This window comes from Rattus norvegicus, chromosome 2 (assembly GCF_036323735.1).
Source record: "Rattus norvegicus strain BN/NHsdMcwi chromosome 2, GRCr8, whole genome shotgun sequence".
Lineage (NCBI taxonomy): Eukaryota > Metazoa > Chordata > Mammalia > Rodentia > Muridae > Rattus > Rattus norvegicus.
In genome coordinates this window covers 111140773-111160777 of record NC_086020.1, presented here as the reverse complement: position 1 = coordinate 111160777, position 20005 = coordinate 111140773, and the positions used below count along the sequence as shown (strand labels likewise).

Sequence of the window (20005 nt, the reverse complement as noted above, 5' to 3'; positions counted from 1 at the left end):
CTTAAACTATGAGAACTTCTGTCCCTATGACAATCTTTTTGTTTCTTTGACAAGCAGCAACATCATGCTTTTTATTTTCACATAGATATAATTATTAGGTTATCAGCCACAATACAATATTTAAGTTTTATTTTATGTTCTTTAAGATACAATGCATGTGCACACACACACACACACACACACACACACACACACACACACACACACACACAAACTCTAAATGCATGGGGGGGTGGGGAATCGTGGCGCCGAAACAAATTCCACATTTCAGCAATTCTTCTGTCATTTTTTTAAATACAGTTTTAAGAAACGTTGTAATGGCATGAGCTTGAAATACCCATAGGGATTTTCTCTGATGCTCATGACATGGCACTGGTGATGTGGTAAACAATGGAAAAGTAGGGGCTGCTGGACTACTGAAGTATGGAGACATGGGCATGCTTTCTCCCACAGGAGCTCACCAAATGGGGATGGCAATGACCTGTGTGTGGTGTGAACCTGCACAGGGAGAAGGTGTCAAGTGATGTAAACTGTACACACATTTCTGTATTCATCTGTAGATGCTTGGCAGTGCTCAGTGTACTGCTCGTCTCTCAGAACTTCTTGCAGTTCTTAATCATGCTTTTACTGGGATTGAAATTGGCTCTTTCCTGTATTATTGAATGAGGGCATTCGGAAGAAGTACCTTGAGTGCTTTCACAATGCAAAGAATAGCAGTTTAAAAATATAGTTCCTGGTCCTCATCTATAGCACATCTAGTCTGTTCCAGTTCTGTGGTGTATCCTTCTGCATTGATGTAGTAATTTTAAATTATGTTCTCTTACTGCTGAAGCTTACATTTAATGGTAGGGAAGGCTCTGCATCAGTATCTTCCTTGTCTGAATCATGGTTAATCACTTCCACATCAAGTAATGATTTGATTGTTTTGGTCAGCCTTTTCATTCATCTGGGAGCTGCCTCGAAGTTCTTTATAGCTGACAGGTTTACTGTTGCTGAAGGCAAGAAGAACTGCATCTGGTAGGTCGTAACCATAGATACATACAGTTTTCCCAAATACTTCATTTTAACTTCACCTGCCAGGAGATAACGTAACTATGTCAGTTTCCTTCCCCTGAAATGCTGGCTGGAAAACAAATCAAACATCTGTACACCTTTTCCCAACTCTTGGGGGATTGCAAATGTGAATGAAGGTGCCTAAGTGAGAAGCTGTGCACCAGCCAGAGGGACGTATATCGGGAAATGAATCCTCAAATCTATCACTGTGTCTTGATTTCTGATGAAACGATTGAACTTATTGTTGAGATCAGCACTGACTCTCATGCCTGTGCATATCTGATGTAGCTTGCTGGTAGATTCAAAACCACGGGCTTTGCTTCATCTATTGATCATGGCTTCTTAAGAAACTGTCTTTGTCACTGGTGTATTTGAGAACAGCCACAAAGCTGCTGAGATTGTCTTCCACCTCATTCTTTGGTCCTCCCCTTTGCTAACCTCTTGGGCATGTTATCATTGTACTTAGCAAGCACTTCAGATGCTTTGCAAACAAACTTGGGCTCTCTGTGATTTACAACAGATGTAAGGGCCTTATCAAAAGCACTCAGAAAATGCTGATCACCATTCAGAACAGTGTTGATAAATCGAAGAAATTTACCATGTACTGTCAAAACAGATTCCACAAACAGTTATGTTTGCATTTGTTTCTGAGTATGGTTAATGGTGTCTCTAAGGCCCTCATCCTGGATGTGATTCTGTGGTTTTTGATTCATATGAGGTAAACCAGTTGATATGGCACAGAGTAATGCATACACATTTGACATGCTACACCTCTCTAGCCAAATGACATGTGGTCCTCTGACTGTGAGAATTATCAGTGGTCTGCTAACATCCATGTGGCAGTCTGAGTGGGAGAATTGTCAGAGGTCTGCTACCATCCATTGCTGACACTCGTGGCTCATTTAATATATGACTGTGGTTGCAAATATTTTCAATGTTCTATTTTTTCATTTATTTATCTACCTAGAACCATTTCCACACAATGAGTAATTTGACTCTTATAATAAATCTGCAGCTTTTTGCTGGTAATATTCTCCTGTTCCAGTCTGAAAGGGAGACACAAAGATTTCCTGGTAAAAATTAATGGAGCACTACTCAGTTATTAAAAATAATGACTTCATGAAATTCTTAGTCAAATGGATGGAACTAGAAAATATCATCCAGAGTGAGGTAACTCAGTTGCAAAAGAACACACATGGTATGTAATCACTGATAAGTGGATATTAGCCCAAAAGCTCAGAATAGCGAAGATACAATTTACAGACCACATGAAGCTCAAGAAAAAAGACCAAAGTGTGGATGCTTCAGTACTTCTTAGAAGGCAGAACAAAATAATCACAAGAAGAAATATGGAGACAGACTGTGGAGCAAAGACTGAAGGAAAGGCCATCCAGAGACTGCCACACAGGGGAACCATCACACATGGAGTCACCAAACCCAGTCACTATTGGGGATGTCAAGAGGTGCATGCTGACATAAGCCTGTATAGCTGTCTCCTGAAAGGCTCTGCCAGAGTGTGACAAATTCAGGAGGTGGATGTTCACAGCCAACCATTGAACTGAGAACAGGATCCCCAGTGAAGGAATTAGAGAAAGGGCCGAGGTAGTTGAAGGAATTTGCAACCCTATAGGAAGAACGACAATATCAACCAACCAGACACCCCAGAGCTCCCAGGGACCAAACCGAAGAGTACACATGGAGTGACCCATGGCTCCAGTCACATATGTAGCAGAGAATGGCCTTGTCATGCATCAGTGGGGGAAGAGGCCCTTGGTCCTGTGAAGGCTTGATGCCCCAGTGTAGGGGAATGAAAGGGCAGGAAGGCAGGAGGGAGTAGGTGGGTGGGGAGCAATCTCATGGAGGCAGGGGTTGGGGGATGGTATAGGGGATTTCAGAAGTGGAAACTGGGAAGGGGGATAATATTTGAAACATAGATGAAGAAAATATTCAATAAAAAATGAAAAAAGTTTAAGAGAATTTTTTTTCTTATACTGTTCAACATGAACAAAAGGAGTTAATAATTGCACAGATTACTTTTGGTTTGGGTCTTCTCAATATGATCCTTTTTAATTTCTTGGTGCGGACAAGATGAGGATGAGGATGCTTTGAAGGGATTCAATGATTAACTTTCTCCATATTACCTATGCTAGCTCTCCTGTTTTCATAAGGCATTCATTCATATCTATTCTACTATAGCCATAGAGATCAGCTTCCTTCAATTCATTCTTTTAAATAAACTGGGTAATGGTGTGTGTGTGTGTGTGTGTGTGTGTGTGTGTGTGTGTATGTATGTATGTATGTATGTATGTATGTATGTATGTATGTATGAGCAGTACACAGAGTTGGTGCCCTTGCTGTCTTCTTCCCAATACCTATGATACGTAACAAGCACTTGTTATTCAGAATCCAGAACTCTTTTGTACATTCTGAATGAGATTTTCCAAAAAGTTTGTTACTACATAAAGTTTTTCTCTAAGTAGCTCTGCATAAGCCACATATACATCATAGATATTGGAGACATGGTCTTTCCATGTTTCTCTCTCTACATATTCCAACATAACCACAGCTTTGATTGTAGGGAAGGACAAAGCTATCAGCTCAGAGGGTGGCCAGTGGCTGCCACCTCTCCTTCCAGCTCACAGCACTCCTTGTGATGATCTTACAGGAGCTCCAATGTATATGTGGTCCATTTTCATTTGAAACAGTACAATAGAGCTGTGACAAACTGTAATCCATATATATGATTGCAAATACTTTGGAAATAGGATTGTGTTTTCTCCAAGTTTGTGAATTTCCCTGAGGACAGTATTTTCTGTTCTTTGTTAGGTAGTTTTTCCATTTTTTTTTTAGGTTGAATAAAAAGAACTATTTTATTCTTTGGGTGGTGTATGTATCCCTTGGCTTTTGTGTTTCTCACTGCTTTACACCAATACTTACACAGTCTTTATAAAAGCCACTTCTTTCAGACTTCATAGGGTACATTCTCTGCAGAAACACCTTTCCATGTGAGCAATATGTGCAAAGTTTCTAGCATCAATGAGGTGCAGGAGTTCTGGAGTTAATAAGGATCTTGTTTATAGTGATTGTATATCTCACAGCAAATATTAATGTTAATAGATTGATGGGATACTTTAATATACCTTGTGGCTATTATAGGTTTCCTACAGTCTTTCATGGAGGTGGCTATTATGATTTTGCTGCTGTTTCTTCCTCCACTCCAGTAGTTGTGCTGTGGAGAATCCTTTAGAAATTGAGCCTACCTGGTGGGGCTGCTGTGGTTATAAAGCAGAGGCTAACACATGGGCATCAATGGAAGAACTACGGTTTGGGATCTAATAAGCGATAGCATTCCTGCGTGAAGCACAGGCACGTCTGCCATCAAACTTTTAACAATATGCAAGCCCTAGCTATTCATAAGCAGCCATGGATGAGAGAACAAACATGCAGATGTTTACGGGATGAAAGGTATCTGGGCATCTTGTATCTGGGCAGGTTCTTGCTATTGATATGGCTGAACTGATGACAGAGTAGATGTGACCAGTGATGACTTGATGTCAGAGATGGGAATATATAACTTGCTATAGGAATGACCCTGGTTCTTGAGGCATAGGTGGGTCTGGCAGCGCCAGGGTACACTGGGGTGAGGAAGAATTCTTGGGACAGGCTTGTATTTGAAATTTAGCTTCTTTGTTGAAGAAGCTCAACAACAGCCACTTCTCAGGTAGTAAGGGATGTGGAACCCCATCCCATTTCACTGGGATTCTCTAGTACATGTGGGCATTTGTAGCCTTAGTCCTCAAAGAAGTCACTGCTTCTGGGAACCACAGTAGTTCCTGGCAGTATTTCTGATACCAATGGTCTCCATTTTGCTTCTTTGTTTCAATGAGCCCTGCTATCTCAGCTGTGCATTTTTTTTTTCTGCAAAGATACTGCCTATTGTACTACTTCCTCTCTCAGCTGTAGATTCGTTAATGGGCTATTTAGCCCATTATAGCCTCTCATATGCACACATATGCACACATAGTCAGAAAGAGAAAAGAGACAAGGAGAATATAACAGCATGAAGGCTGATATTTCTTATTACATTCATACCGGGAAGTAGTTTCTCAAAAGCATGAAAAGATAAATACTGGAACTTAAGGTGTTTTTTTTTTTAAGGTGTAAGGTAAGTGTTACAAAACAGCACAAAAATAATTGCTAATCTAAGTAGTTACAGCAGTTCAAAATGCATGCACATGTACATGTTATAACTATGTTTTGCTGTCTCAGGTCAAATCCTTACAGTGATGTCATGAGAGAAAGATGAAGCCTCAGTGACAAAGGGGGAAAACACGTCACAGCAACGAACAGACTGAAATGCAGAAAAATCTTTCCTTTCAAGTGAACTATTAAAATATTTGTCAGGTGAGTCAAACAAAAATTTTGAAACTGTTCAGCATCTGTAGGACTTCTCTTTCTTCATTCTTTGCATGCCAGAGGTCAGGGTCAGCAGTCCAGCTGCAATGTAATACAACTGGGTGCTTGAAGATTACTCTTAAGCCATGCAACGTGTGTTCAATCTAACATAAAGATGTTTTGCTCATTCTGGGAAGAATGTCATAAATGATGCAAATGGATCAATGAACATATTCCTCCTGGCATAAATAAATGCTCAAATGACTTAGTGAAGTGAGGAACTGGCAAGAAAAGGGAAGAATGTGTTATCTTTTTAAAACAACAGCACATCCAGAGGTCAGAGAGAAAGACCTTTTCCTCTGCTACCTATTCCCCATATTGAACATTCAAAGGCAGTCCCCAGAAGAATTACAAATTGGCATCTTTTCTCTTATTTGTTCCTAGAGTTTGTAAACATGCATAATCATGCTTCTATTTATTAAATGGAGATAGAACTGAAATTGCCTAGAACAAAGCAGGAAGTGGGAGTCTCAGGGGTGATAAAACAGAGCACAGAGGAACAAAGATGGTGGCACTTACTGAAAACCCAATGTTGACAATGTATGGAGATTTTAAGTATGATACGATTTTGAAAAGATTTAATTTTTAAAGTAAAAATCAGCACATCATCTCATTATCCTTGCTTTTATCCTCAATACATGGTAAATCTATAAATACCCACATATCAAAGCATTATTTTCTTATAAATTCCTTTTTTCTTTAAATTTCATTTACTGATTTATTATCAGGAATGTTTTCTTTGCCCAATCATATAACTGGGGCCACTTAAAATTTTCCTCAGGAGTAAAAGAGCCACAAGTAGAAAATACCTTGGAAACACCTCTATAAATCCATGGTTTCATTTGAATTTATAACAGGGAAGGCCAAGATACAGCTGGTCTGTATTGCCAGTGTCTATACTATTCTTCAAAAAAACCCTTTCTGTTGATAATAAATGAATAAGGAGCAATGTGAGCATCTGTCAGTGCTCCCTGTTGGCACTGGGGCATCATTATGGGGGTTGGGCAAAAAGCTGAAATGTGGGCCAAGCCTGAGAAGAGCTGGCTGTTTCTCTGCTGTCCAGGTCATGAGAACATCTGGGGATGGGAAGGTACAGGGCCAGTTGAAGCACTCGGTGAGGCTGGACCAGAACACTGCTTTGGAACTGTCCTGTATGCAGGTTCTATGGAAATATCTGGACTTAGCAGGATGCTAGAACGTGTGTGTGTGTGTGTGTGTGTGTGTGTGTGTGTGTGTGTGTGTGTGTGTGAGAGAGAGAGAGAGAGAGAGAGAGAGAGAGAGGGAGAGAGAAAGAGAGAGAGAGAGAGAGTGTGTGTGTGTGTGTGTGTGTGTGTGTGTGTGTATTAAAGGCAGAAGATAAAGTTAAGGAATTTAGGGAGATGCTCTTTTTTTCCTTGGGTATATATTTAAAACATTTAGACCCATGGTCTTGGTAGTTGCTGGAGGGATGGGGGACCCAGGACCAGGGAAAGAGGAATAAATTCAACCCTCAGGACAAGGAAGGTAGGATAGGGAAAAAACCTATTGATTGACAGTACTTCTCTGGAGTCCATTTTTTTTTCCTGTGGGAGGCAGATTTGAGTGGATTCCCTGAAGCTTACAAGAATCTTCTAAAGCATACAGCAATAGCATATTGAGGGGAAGAAATGTGAAACATTTTCTTTCCTCCCATGTATCTTAACTCACTTTTCTATCAACATTTTTTTTAAATGCCTTGGCTAACTCAAAGGCTGGGCAGTTCTAATCCTCCTGCATTTTCCTCCTGCAATCCTGGCTTAACGCCCTCTAATTCTTTTTTTTTTATACATAATCAACAATGGAATTTATTTCTTAGATGAAAAATCTGCCAATGAAACACACTACAAAATATTCAGGAATGTCAGACAGAAACTTCCAAAACAATATCCACAAAAATAGGGCTGGAGAGATGGCTCGGTGTATAATAAAGTACTTGCCCTATAAGCTTGAGGGTCTAAGTTCAAACCCCCAGATCTGTATAAGGCTGGACACAGTGGTACACATCTGTAATCACTCCTGGAGGGAGATAAAGGTAGGAGGAGAACCCCTGGAGGACCAGGGGCAGTTAGACTTTGATATGCAATGGGAAAGGACAGAGTTTGCCTTAAACTAGGTAGAGAGCGAGGAGTGACATACACGTTTGTCCTATGATCTCCACATACTCTCTGTGCTATACACTACACACACAAACACTCACACACATATATTTCTATCATCTATCTATCTATCTATCTATCTATCTATCTATCTATACAGACACAGACACACAGACACACACACACAAACACACACACACACACACGCACACACACACACACACACACTTCATACACATAGAAAGGTAAAAAGAATCTCTACCAAAACAAAGAAAAGAAAAGCCAAGTGTCTGATCAAAGATTGAACACTTCCTCTCCGTGCTCAAGACCAAGGCAGAGTTGCTTTCTCACGTGCTTTTACCATTCCATCAGCCCAGCACTTCAAACCATTTAAGACAAAGGTAGGAAATAAAGGATGTAGAGGACAAAAAATAGGAAATAAAACTATATCTAAAAACAGTTCTAGAAAATATAAAGTATAGTATATAAGATAAATACAGAAAAGCCAATTCACTACCTATATATAAGGAATGGGAAAGTGAACACAAAATTGAAATCATAATGATCTGGCAAAATGATCTGGTAGAAATACAGAGACATCTTAGCCAAGGATGCTAGAATAGTTAGGCTTGTGAAGACAAAAACAGAGAGAAGAGACCAGAAGAAAGAGAAAGAAATAATGGAAGAAAGAACCATAGAGGAAAAAAGATAAATATGGTTCAACTGGAGGGCAACATGTAGAAGAATGCAGATCGATCCATGCTTATCACCCTGTACAAAGCTTAAGTCCAAGTGGATCAAGGACCTCCACATCAAACCAGACACACTCAAACTAATAGAAGAAAAACTAGGGAAGCATCTGGAACACATGGGCACTGGAAAAAATTTCCTGAACAAAACACCAATGGCTTACGCTCTAAGATCAAGAATCGACAAATGGGATCTCATAAAACTGCAAAGCTTCTGTAAGGCAAAGGACACTGTGGTTAGGACAAAACGGCAACCAACAGATTGGGAAAAGATCTTTACCAATCCTACAACAGATAGAGGCCTTATATCCAAAATATACAAAGAACTCAAGAAGTTAGACCGCAGGGAAACAAATAACCCTATTAAAAAATGGGGTTCAGAGCTAAACAAAGAATTCACAGCTGAGGAATGCCGAATGGCTGAGAAACACCTAAAGAAATGTTCAACATCTTTAGTCATAAGGGAAATGCAAATCAAAACAACCCTGAGATTTCACCTCACACCAGTGAGAATGGCTAAGATCAAAAACTCAGGTGACAGCAGATGCTGGCGAGGATGTGGAGAAAGAGGAACACTCCTCCATTGTTGGTGGGATTGCAGACTGGTACAACCATTCTGGAAATCAGTCTGGAGGTTCCTCAGAAAATTGGACATTGAACTGCCTGAGGATCCAGCTATACCTCTCTTGGGCATATACCCAAAAGATTCCTCAACATACAAAAGAGACACGTGCTCCACTATGTTCATCGCAGCCTTATTTATAATAGCCAGAAACTGGAAAGAACCCAGATGCCCTTCAACAGAGGAATGGATACAGAAAATGTGGTACATCTACACAATGGAATACTACTCAGCTATCAAAAACAACGAGTTTATGAAATTCGTAGGCAAATGGTTGGAACTGGAAAATATCATCCTGAGTGAGCTAACCCATTCACAGAAAGACATACATGGTATGCACTCATTGATAAGTGGCTATTAGCCCAAATGCTTGAATTACCCTAGATCCCTAGAACAAACGAAACTCAAGACGGATGATCAAAATGTGAACGCTTCACTCCTTCTTTAAATGAGGAAAAAGAATACCCTTGGCAGGGAAGGGAGAGGCAAAGATTAAAACAGAGACTGAAGGAACACCCATTCAGAGCCTGCCCCACATATGACCCATACATATACAGCCACCCAATTAGAGAAGATGGACGAAGCAAAGAAGTGCAGGCCTACAGGAACCGGATGTAGATCGCTCCTGAGAGACACAGCCAGAATACAGCAAATACAGAGGCGAATGCCAGCAGCAAACCACTGAACTGAGAATAGGCCCCCGTTGAAGGAATCAGAGAAAGAACTGGAAGAGCTTGAAGGGGCTCGAGACCCCAAAAGTACAACAATGTCAAGCAACCAGAGCTTCCAGGAACTAAGCCACTACCTAAAGACTATACATGGACTGACCCTGGACTCTGACCCCATAGGTAGCAATGAATATCCTAGTAAGAGCACCAGTGGAAGGGGAAGCCCTGGGTCCTGCTAAGACTGAACCCCCAGTGAACTAGACTATGGGGGGAGGGCGGCAATGGGGGGAGGGTTGGGAGGGGAACACCCATAAGGAAAGGGAGGGGGGAGGGGGATGTTTGCCCGGAAACCGGGAAAGGGAATAACACTTGAAATGTATATAAGAAATACTCAAGTTAATAAAAAAAAAAAAAAAAGCACTAACAAGGGGCAGGATGATCTTCCATTCCTCAGATATGAAACTGATCCAGGACATGACATTTCATAGCCTCAATTAAACATTTCAAGGTTCAGTAATTCTTAAAATATCCTGTCAGGCACAAACACTAGACAGATCTTATAGAGATCTTAGGATCTGTGCCTCAGTCATGGACTTACATGAAGGTGCTCAATGGCAGTTCTATCTGCAGTCTTTTCACTAACTCTTGACCACAGCAGAGGGAAGGTTCTCTGGCTACAGTGGAAGGCAGAACTGATATATGGGTATATCACAGTTGTACAGAAGATAGCTTGAAGACATGTCTATTTAGTAAGACGACTACAGTAGTAGCTTCCTGGCCAGGGTGCAGTCCATTTTAAACGCCCTCTAATTCTATATTTTATCTTTGTTGCTCTGGATCCTTCTGGGTGGCTCCCTGATCTTTGCTGCCCAAGGGGCTATATTTCTTCTCACCTCATCTCAGAAGGATGATTTTCCTTCTGCAGCTCTAAATCTGATCAGTCTCCCTCCAAATTATGGCAATTTTCCTTCCTTTCTTCCAGTTTCTAGCCCACCCAAATCCAAAGGGCTTGCCTTAGTCTGCCTGCCCAGCCATTGGCCATTGGCTCTTTATTGGTTGATCAAAAACCAATAGGGCACATGGATTTGCAGCGTTTAGACGTGCAGGTTCCTAATTTTGGAGGCTAGAATAATTCAAAGCGTTAGAACCAATCCAGAACAGGGACCAGGGAAGTTGCCATGGAAAGGGAGAAAGAGGGAGAGAGAAAAGGACTATATATCCAGAGAGAGCAAGAGAAGAGAGAAGTAAAGATAGAGAGAGAGAGGGAAAGAAAAAGTTCAGGGTTGCAGGCAGGGTATGCCAGGTAAGGACTGAGGGGATGCTGGAGAACCTGGAGACCAGATCTGTGCTGGTATGTAAAATATGCACTTTAGCTCCTTGTCCTGGTGTCTGAAACTAAACACTTAACAGGTTCTAAAGGGTTGTGAATGTGTGTGCATATATGTTTGGAATGTGTATGTGTCTGTATGTGTGTACATGTGTATGAGTGTTTATTCCTTATCTGCTGCAATCTGTTCAGCCTTCTGAAAAGTTTTCAACATCCTGAAAAATTTAAACTATAATCATAATAGATTTTATTTTAGTTTTTGTTCATAAATTACAGTATCACCTTTTTTTGAAAAGTCTGTTTCTATTGTATAATTATTCTCTCCTCATGTATTTTTCTGCTTTTGAATGCTTGACTAATGTGAAGAATACTTTGCTGCATGCTGCATAATCTTAGAGTATTTTTAACACATTTAAAACACAAAACACAAAACACATTGTTGTATGTTTCGTTTTGCTCTGTGGTCAGGATTACCCTTTCTAATCAAGACTCCCTTTGACTTTACTAACCTCCTACTTTAGCCTCCCAAATATTGTTATAACAGATACGAGGCATCATGCTGGGTCAATATTCTTGGATTTACACATATATATTCCCGTTTTTACTTTCAGACTCTATAGGAATGTAGTAGAATTCTCTACTAATTAACTGAATAATAAAGATCATAAGAGGCCAATCACTAGGCGACCAGGAGGCAAGTCTTCTGAGTCCTAGAGAAGAGAGAGAGAGAGAGAGAGAGAGAGAGAGAGAGAGAGAGAGAGAGGAGAGAGAGGGAGAGAGAGAAAGAGGAGAGAGAGAGAGGGGAGAGAGAGAGAGAGAGAGAGAGAGAGAGAGAGAGAGAGAGAGAGAGAGAGAGAGAGAGAGAGAGGAGAAGAAGGAATACAGGAGGTGGTCACTTCCTTTTGGACAGCTAGGGGAGCAAATGCAGGCAAAATGTAGGCCAGGGACTGTTAGATCTAATGGTGAAATTCACCAGAATCCACCACCAGAAGATTTCTAACAGAATAGTTAATGAGTTTAGGAGGATAGATCCCGCATTCAGAGATTGTGTTACCTGTTGATTCTAAACTAAGATTGGTGTTTTCCATTTCAGGCAACTCAACTGAGCTCCAAGGGAAAGGTAACTGAGGCAGAAAGTGTGTTGGCTAGAGTGCACCTCAGCTAGCCTCTAGCTGCTGACTTTGGGAGTGCTGGGCTATTTGGCAGCATCTAGCCACAGGGGATGGATGACCAAGAAAACAGCAGTTCAGTGGCAAGCAACCCTTGAGCAGTTATGTGGAACATCACAAGGGGATAGCCATGGTGGCGGGGAGGCCTGTGGCCAGAGAGTACCTGGCAATAGCACAGATTGTATTCATAATTGTTACATGCAACATAAGAAGGATGGTAAATAATTAGGATATAATTCTGCCCTTGTTTTTAAGCACTGTTGGTAAGACCAGAAGACCCCTTATTTAATATTTGTTTTATTTAACTCTTGTAACTGTGAATGCTTTATTAAGGGAATCATGAGTAATGAGGCATCGCTCTGTATGGGATCACAGTCTGGTACTCATATCCATTAGCCCCGATGACTGCCCTTTTCTATAAGCCCACCCACATCCACTCCACAAACCAAGGTCATTTGCTTACAAGTTCCTCCCACCATCTTCACCTCAGCAGATCCCAGAACCCTGTTCTGTGGGTCAGAAACTACTAAAGGCTGGAAAGTTAAGGTTTTTGTTTGTTTTCACACAAATTATCACTTTTCTTATGCTGAATCCCATTATATAATTTTCTAATGCATTGTATTTTCTTCAAGAAAAATTAGACTCATTATATATCTTCATCTTAACCAAAATTACAATTTCCTCTTTTTGTATGAATTTAAACTAAAGCTATTGGATGAAGAAAATGGTTAATGCCAGCATCGGTGGTCGAATTTTGGGAATATATATATATATATATATATATATATATATATATATATATATATATTCATGTGCAATAAATTAGATGCTGTTCCCTGAAACTGTCTCCAGAGCAATTCATCTCAGCACCTTTTACTGACCAGTAGGCACTGATTGCTGTTTTGTAGAGGGAAAACTGCAGTAACAATGGCCCCGACTGTTTTCACTGTTGGAATCCAGAAAAAAAAGGAGGAGGAAGAGGAGGAGGAGGAGGAGGAGGAGGAGGAGGAGGAGGAGGAGGAGGAGGAGGAGAAAGGAGGAAGAAGGAAGAAGGAAGAAGGAAGGAGGAAGGAGAAACTGAAGAGGAAATCATTCTCTAAAGAACTAAAAGGTTCAGTGTGAGGGGTAGTTCTCATGTTCCTTTCAGCAGCTGCGCAAACTCTTTTCCTCAGCAACGCTTGCTTCTTTCCCTTGACATGCCTCTTCCTCTGAATGTTACATCTACTTCTAGACCTTCTCTGACAGGGGTAGAGAATGAAAGAAAGCATTGACTCTAAACCTTTCATTTAGTTACAGTCACTGATATATTTTTATGCATAAGATCTAAAAAATTTTTAAAAAGGTAGCTTGACATTTCAAAATGTACCATGTATGCAGAGTAAGATTGTGTGCTACTCAGATCTTCCTTAAGGAGAACGGATATGTCTCAAGGACTCTTTTGTATTTTTCAGCTGTAGGGCTTATACCTGTTTTCTAACAATGGATTACATTAAAAAGGACAATAAAAAAGTATGAATTCAGCTCTGACTGACCTTGTTATGTAGAGAGGGAATGAAGTCATCCCCTATCGTATGAATATCAGGCACATCTTCATTATCTGCTTATTGTTCCAAAATACTTTTTATTTATCTAGTGGGAGGAATTTGTGGTATGTGTGTAGGCATCAAGGATAGGTTTGACTGACAGGGTAGAAGATGAATTTCAGTACAAAAGAAGAAAGAGACACTTTTCATAATCTGTGATGAGGGAGAAGGAGAAAGCATTTTAATTGTGTTTATAGTACTTTCCATTATCATTGTCTGCAGATAATGTCAAAACAAATAGCTTAGATTGTTGCAGATCTCCATGCCAACAAACAGCCTTACAAAGGTCCCATAATGATCCCAACAGATTCTGTGTCTCCTGAGATGGCCTAGAGCAGTGGCTCTCAATCTCTTGGAGTTGAGTGACCCTTTCACAGGGGTTGTCTAAGACCATCTGCATATCAGATATTTACATAACCATAGTGAAATTACAGCTATGAAGTAGCAACGAAAAATAATTTTATGGTTGGGAGTTACCACAACACGAAGAATTATACTAAGATGAATGAGGAGATGACAAGAATTTGGAATAAATTTGGAATGATGGAAGGTGGTATAGGGTGAAGGTCTGGGAGTAGCTAGAAGGGGTACATGGTTGTTATAATTCAAAATACATTGTGTTCATGTATAACATTGTCAAACGATAAATAAAAGCGCATAACACCTACATTATAAGTGAAAGTATTTAAAGATAGTTACATTTAATTCATCACTTTTCCATACGGAAACAGAGACTTAGAGATGTTTAAAGTTCTCCGAGCTGCTTAGTGCTGAGTATATTGTCAGCAGTATGGGTTTATTTCCATGTCCTCATCTTAATGCTCAAAGATAACCTGTTGGTCCAGTGTGCAGGAAAGGGCTGTGAAACTTACTGCTTTTTGTAACAGTACGTTAGATCAGCTTTTAATATTTTATGTGTTCTACTGCTTCATCAATATTGTAGATAAACTAACATGTTCTTCCAAGAAGCTGTATCAATATTGCTTTATACTTGCAATTTTGAGGCGGTCATATGGGCCGCGTGCTCTATATTTCTGACGTTTTGCATTTTTGTTTTAAAAAAGAAATGAAATATAATTTTCATGAAAAAAGCACTGGTTGACAGGAAATTATTAGTTAGCCTGGAAATGTAATAGCATGCATTATGAATAATATGCAAAGTTGGAGGATAAACGCTCTCATATTTCAGTTGATCGAACCAGTGATCACTAAGTAATGTCAACAAGAGATTTCAGAGCTCATTACCTTACAAACTTGGTTAACCAAAATAAGACTTGTTGACAAAGCATGATGATGCATGGGGGCTAAGAGGCCTTTTATTCATCTAACCCCCCCCTCTGTGTGTGTGTGTGTGTGTGTGTGTGTGTGTGTGTGCGCACGTGTGCATACACATCTGCCTGTGGATCCACATCTATATGTGATCTAATTTGTGGAGGCCAGGTATTTTTACATTGAGTATCTTCCTTTCCTTAATCACTTTCCACCCTATTTTCTGAGTCAGTGTCTCTCATTGAACCTGGAGTTTACACACTTATCTCAATAGGCTGTCTGGCAAACTCCAGGGATCTGTCTACCTCAGTACCCTCAGCAATGGTATTATAGATTGTGATGTCATGTCATTTATCATGTAGGTGCTGAGAATTCAAAGTCAGGTCCTCACAGCTGCATGGCAAACCCTTGTGGTCTGAGCCATCACCTCAGGCCTCTCCCTTTAAGAGAGCAGCGCTCTGCAGTCTACACAAATGAAAACCCATCCGGAATCTTCAGAGACACATGATCATCATCACCATATCTCCAGCTTCTAAAGCTGCTTCTTAACACAACCGAACACCTGGATAATTTCCACAACCAAGATCAACTGCCATCGTTATGTAGCATGTCTGTGTGCAACTTCCTGAAGTACCCTGTGGACCAGGAAAAGGAAAGGCTTGTGCTTCTGATTAGCCCACAGTAGACCCTTTTAGAGGAAAGTACACCTCATTTTTTCCATATATCTGTGGGCTGTTTCTGTCCTTCCACCACACAGTAGTTACTCCTGTATCTGTCCTCGGTTCTTTTCATAATTTGTCCATATTTCTTCACTTTTATCCTCTCAGATAAATCCATTTTTATCTTACTCCAAACAAAGAAGCATCATCTTTTACCTGAAGTTTCTCAGATGCCCTTGAGACCTTAAGTTAGTACTATCAATGGCATCTTACTGAGCCAACCAAAGAAGAGAATTTCTATAAATTCTGGAGTGTATTTAAAGTTATTAAACTGTTTGCCACATCTTTACTTTTCAAGTAAATCCGAGGAGGACACAGAAGGCCCAAGTATTACCCCAGAAAAGTCTGAAACCACTAAGATGTAATTCTGGAGGAGATTCTGTGACTCAAAATCAAGGGGGCAAGAAAAAGAAGAGTTCGCAAGTCTCCGTTTGCTTCCCTGGGAGTCATTCAAATTACAGTTTTGTTGAACTTCTTGTACTTTGGAATCTTCATTAATAATAAGGATAGTGGAACTTTACTTAAGGAAAGTGTTGTTGAAGTTCTTCTCACATCTCAAGAGTTTAAGCTCCTTTGGGCGGGTAGGTATGGAGGTAGCACTCGTTCGGCTTTGTAGATACCCAGGGGGCTGTTCATTTCAGGAATGGAAATTCACTCTCAGTTCTTTTGCATTTAGCTCTTTAAAGTTAGTTATTTTCCATCTATCACCACCTCTGGTGCCTCCATGGTGACTTTCATCACATAATGAATTATCCTAAATCAGTTTCCTTGCTGAAACCAAAGAGATCTTTAAGTCACTCACATTTGTTCACCTGTATTAATGCATCTCGGTGCCTTCTCATGGCCTGTTAGTGTGATGTCAAACTTTTTCATGGGACTTGTAGAGCCTTGCTCACTATGACTCTGATACTCTCTTCCTCTTGCTCTCTCCACACTTCTAAGTGCTCAAGTCGTTCAAAATGACTCTACAGTTACACCAATCCTTTTCTTTGTTTTTCTGGCCCATTTCACAGGTCTCCTCCTAGAAATAGTTCACCTGTCATTTTCCCCTATGCCAATATGAAGTTGGTTGATTGCCCTCTATTAATCATTGTATTGTAAATCCCCTTTCTTTGGAAGCATGGGTCAGGCGTCCCTACCATGAGAAGTTATACTACACAGAATGTACCAGTGTATGGCTGCCTTTTCACTCACTGCTTCCAAGCAGACCTAGAGTTTGGTGATGGCAATGCTTAAACATTTGATGGAGCTGACTCAGTAGCAAGTGACACTAGCAGGCAAGCTCTAGTTTATTGCTGTTTTTGTCCATCCCATAGTGAGGGTGTGGTACAGAGAGAACATGTTAAGAACAAGGATTAAGATGTGGAGAGAAAGGAGGAATGCCTTAGTGATATAGAACGTGCGCGGTCTTCAAAGACACAAAGTAATTTACTGCTGTCTCCATTCCAGAAATGCATTTGAGGATCTGGAGAGATGGTTCAGTGGATAAGAGATGATACAGCTCTTGTTGAGGATTGTAGTTCTATTTCCCCTGCACCCCACTGCAGACTGATTTTAGCTCTAGCTCCAGGGGCACCCAATGCCCTCTTCTTGCCTCTCTGGGCATGGCATTCATGTGCATGAGCCCCTTCTCGACGTATGTACATAATTAAAAATTAAAATAAACTATTTTCAAAAAAGAAATGCATTCAAGACTCTGAGCCAAACAAATGGAACAGTGACAATGTGTGGATTATAAAACTTGGCCCCTTCCAACAAACCAGGATTCGCTTCCAACATATTCGAAATATCTTTACTTTTTTATTATAGGGGAAAAGTTTTTTGCCTGTTTGTACACACACACACACACACACACACACACACACACACACACACACTCCAAATGTCAGTTCCTCTCATTGATTAAGAGTAATAAGAAAATCACTTGATCTACATTGCCAGGTAACAGAGGCTTCTAGAAGTATTAATCATCTTTCTGAGACAATTTCAAAAAAAGGTTGCCTTGTCTCTGCCAAGAGAATGATAACTTTGGCAGACTACAAAACAAAGTAGAAGGAAACCATAACTTGGAGAGAAGGCACCCTGGTAATTTGGAGTCTCTTCTCTTTTGTATCCCAAAATATTTTATACATCAACTGAGAGCCTGTACGCAGAGGAGAATAGACAAAGCTTCCCTTCCTGTTGGCAGCACATCTACCGCTGTTAGAAGGAAAGTGTAGTCTAGGTGGTTTTCAAAGGAGGAAAACATTTTTTTTGTTGCTTTTTAATATGTTTTCAAAGCTGTTATTTGAATAGCTGGCATTGTCTAGGTTTGTTACACAGCCAACCATGTGCTGTCTTGTGTATTTTCCCTTAACAACTATAGCTTCTTTCCCGACTGAATTCAAATAAAGACATTTATGCAAAGGTTGCCACTTTTCCAGTTTTTCTTCCAACATGGCAAATTTCTGCATGTTTAGCTGTTGTCTAAACCATCTACTTGCAGGTAGGGTGATGAAATGAAATATATCCTTATTGGTAATTGATAACTCCATTCTGAAAATGCATTGGCCTCGGTGCTTTTTGAAAAATCGTGCATCAACATTCTCATGTACATAACCCCTTTATGACATGTTTTAATAGCTATTAGACCATAAATTATGAAGGTACTTTTTGTTAATTTTCTTTATGATGGTTATAAATTTACTTACATGAGTGATGTCAGGGGAAAACAATAACTCAAGGGTTTTATAATGCGATTACTGAAAAGTGTATGCTTTTGTTTACTGGCTGCTTATGGAAAGCCAATGTGCCTGACTTTTGATTTTATATTTCTTCTGATAAGCATTCAAACCATAGATATCAACACAGGGAAGTAGTAACTGTAAAGCTAGGTGGAGGGAATGTTTGCAGATGAAACAAAATGAACTTTCATGAGAATCATGTTAATATGTTGGTTATTGTGTACATAGATAAAATGTTGGTTGCCCATAGTCTTATCGCATATAATCAACAAATATAAAAAAGTTAGAATATGTGAGTTCAATGTTTGTCGAAATTTTCATGTATCACTCAAAACAAATGATCTGTATAGACTCAGGTTATTGTCAGTTCTAACTTTTTTTAAACCTTTTTTTTCTTTTATTGGCTTTGTCTATTTATATTGTCACCCCCTTTTCCAGTTTCACCTCTAGAAACTCTCAATCCCATCCCCCTCCCAATGCTTCTATGAGGGTGATCCCTTACCTACCCACCCACTCCCTCCAACCTCCCTGCCCTGACATTCCTCTCTCTATACTGGGGCATCCAGCCTTGAGAGTACCAAGGGCCTCTCTTCCCATGATTCCTATCTATGTTAATTGAGAGTTTTGGTGGATATAGTAACCTATATTGTATTCTCTTAGGATCTGTATGACATCTGTCTAGGATCTTCTGGCTTTCATAGTCTCTGGTGAGGAGTCTGGTGTAATTATGATAGGTCTGCCTTTATATGTCACTTGACCTTTTTCCCTTACTGCTTTTAATATTCTTTCTTTGTTTTGTTTATTTGGTGTTTTGACTAATATGTGACAGGAAGAAATTCTTTTCTGGTCCAATCTATTTGGAATTCTGTAGGTTTCTTGTATGTTTATGGGCATTTCTTTCTTTAGGTTAGAGAAGTTTTCTTCTACAATTTTGTTGAAGAAATTTACTGGCCCTTTAAGTTGGGAGTCTTCACTCTCTTCTATACCTATTATCCTTAGGCTTGATCTTCTCATTGTGTCTTGGATTTCCTGGATGTTTTAGGTTAGGAGCTTTTTGCATTTTCTTTGACTGTTGTGTCAATGTTTTCTATGGTATCATCTGCCCTGGAGATTCTCTCTTCTATCTTTTGTATTATGTTGGTGATTCTTGTGTTTATGACTCCTCATCTGTTTCCAAGGTTTTCTATCTCCAGGGTTATCTCTCTATGTGATTTCTTTATTCTTTCTATTTCCATTTTTAGATCCTGGATGATTTTGTTCAATTCCTTCACCTGTTTGGTTGTGTTTTCCTGTAACTCTTAAGGGGATTTTTGTGTTTCCTGTTTAAGGGCTCCCACTTGTTTACCTGTGTTGTCCTGTATTTCTTTAAGGGAGTTATTTATGTCATTCTTAAAGTCCTTTTTATCATCATGAGATGTGATTTTAAATCCAAATCTTGCTTTTCCATTGTGGTTGTTTTAGGATATCCAGAATTTGCTGTGGAAGAACTGGGCTCTGATGATGTTAAGTAGTCTTGGTTTCTATTGCTTAGGTTCTCGTTCTTGCCTCACCATC

At 39.9% G+C, this 20005-nt stretch overlaps 1 pseudogene; it reads right to left on the bottom strand.

The window, feature by feature from the left end:
• Positions 1 to 312: 312 nt before the first annotated feature.
• Positions 313 to 3248, bottom strand: Cul2-ps1 (cullin 2, pseudogene 1; annotated as a pseudogene).
• Positions 3249 to 20005: the final 16757 nt, after the last annotated feature.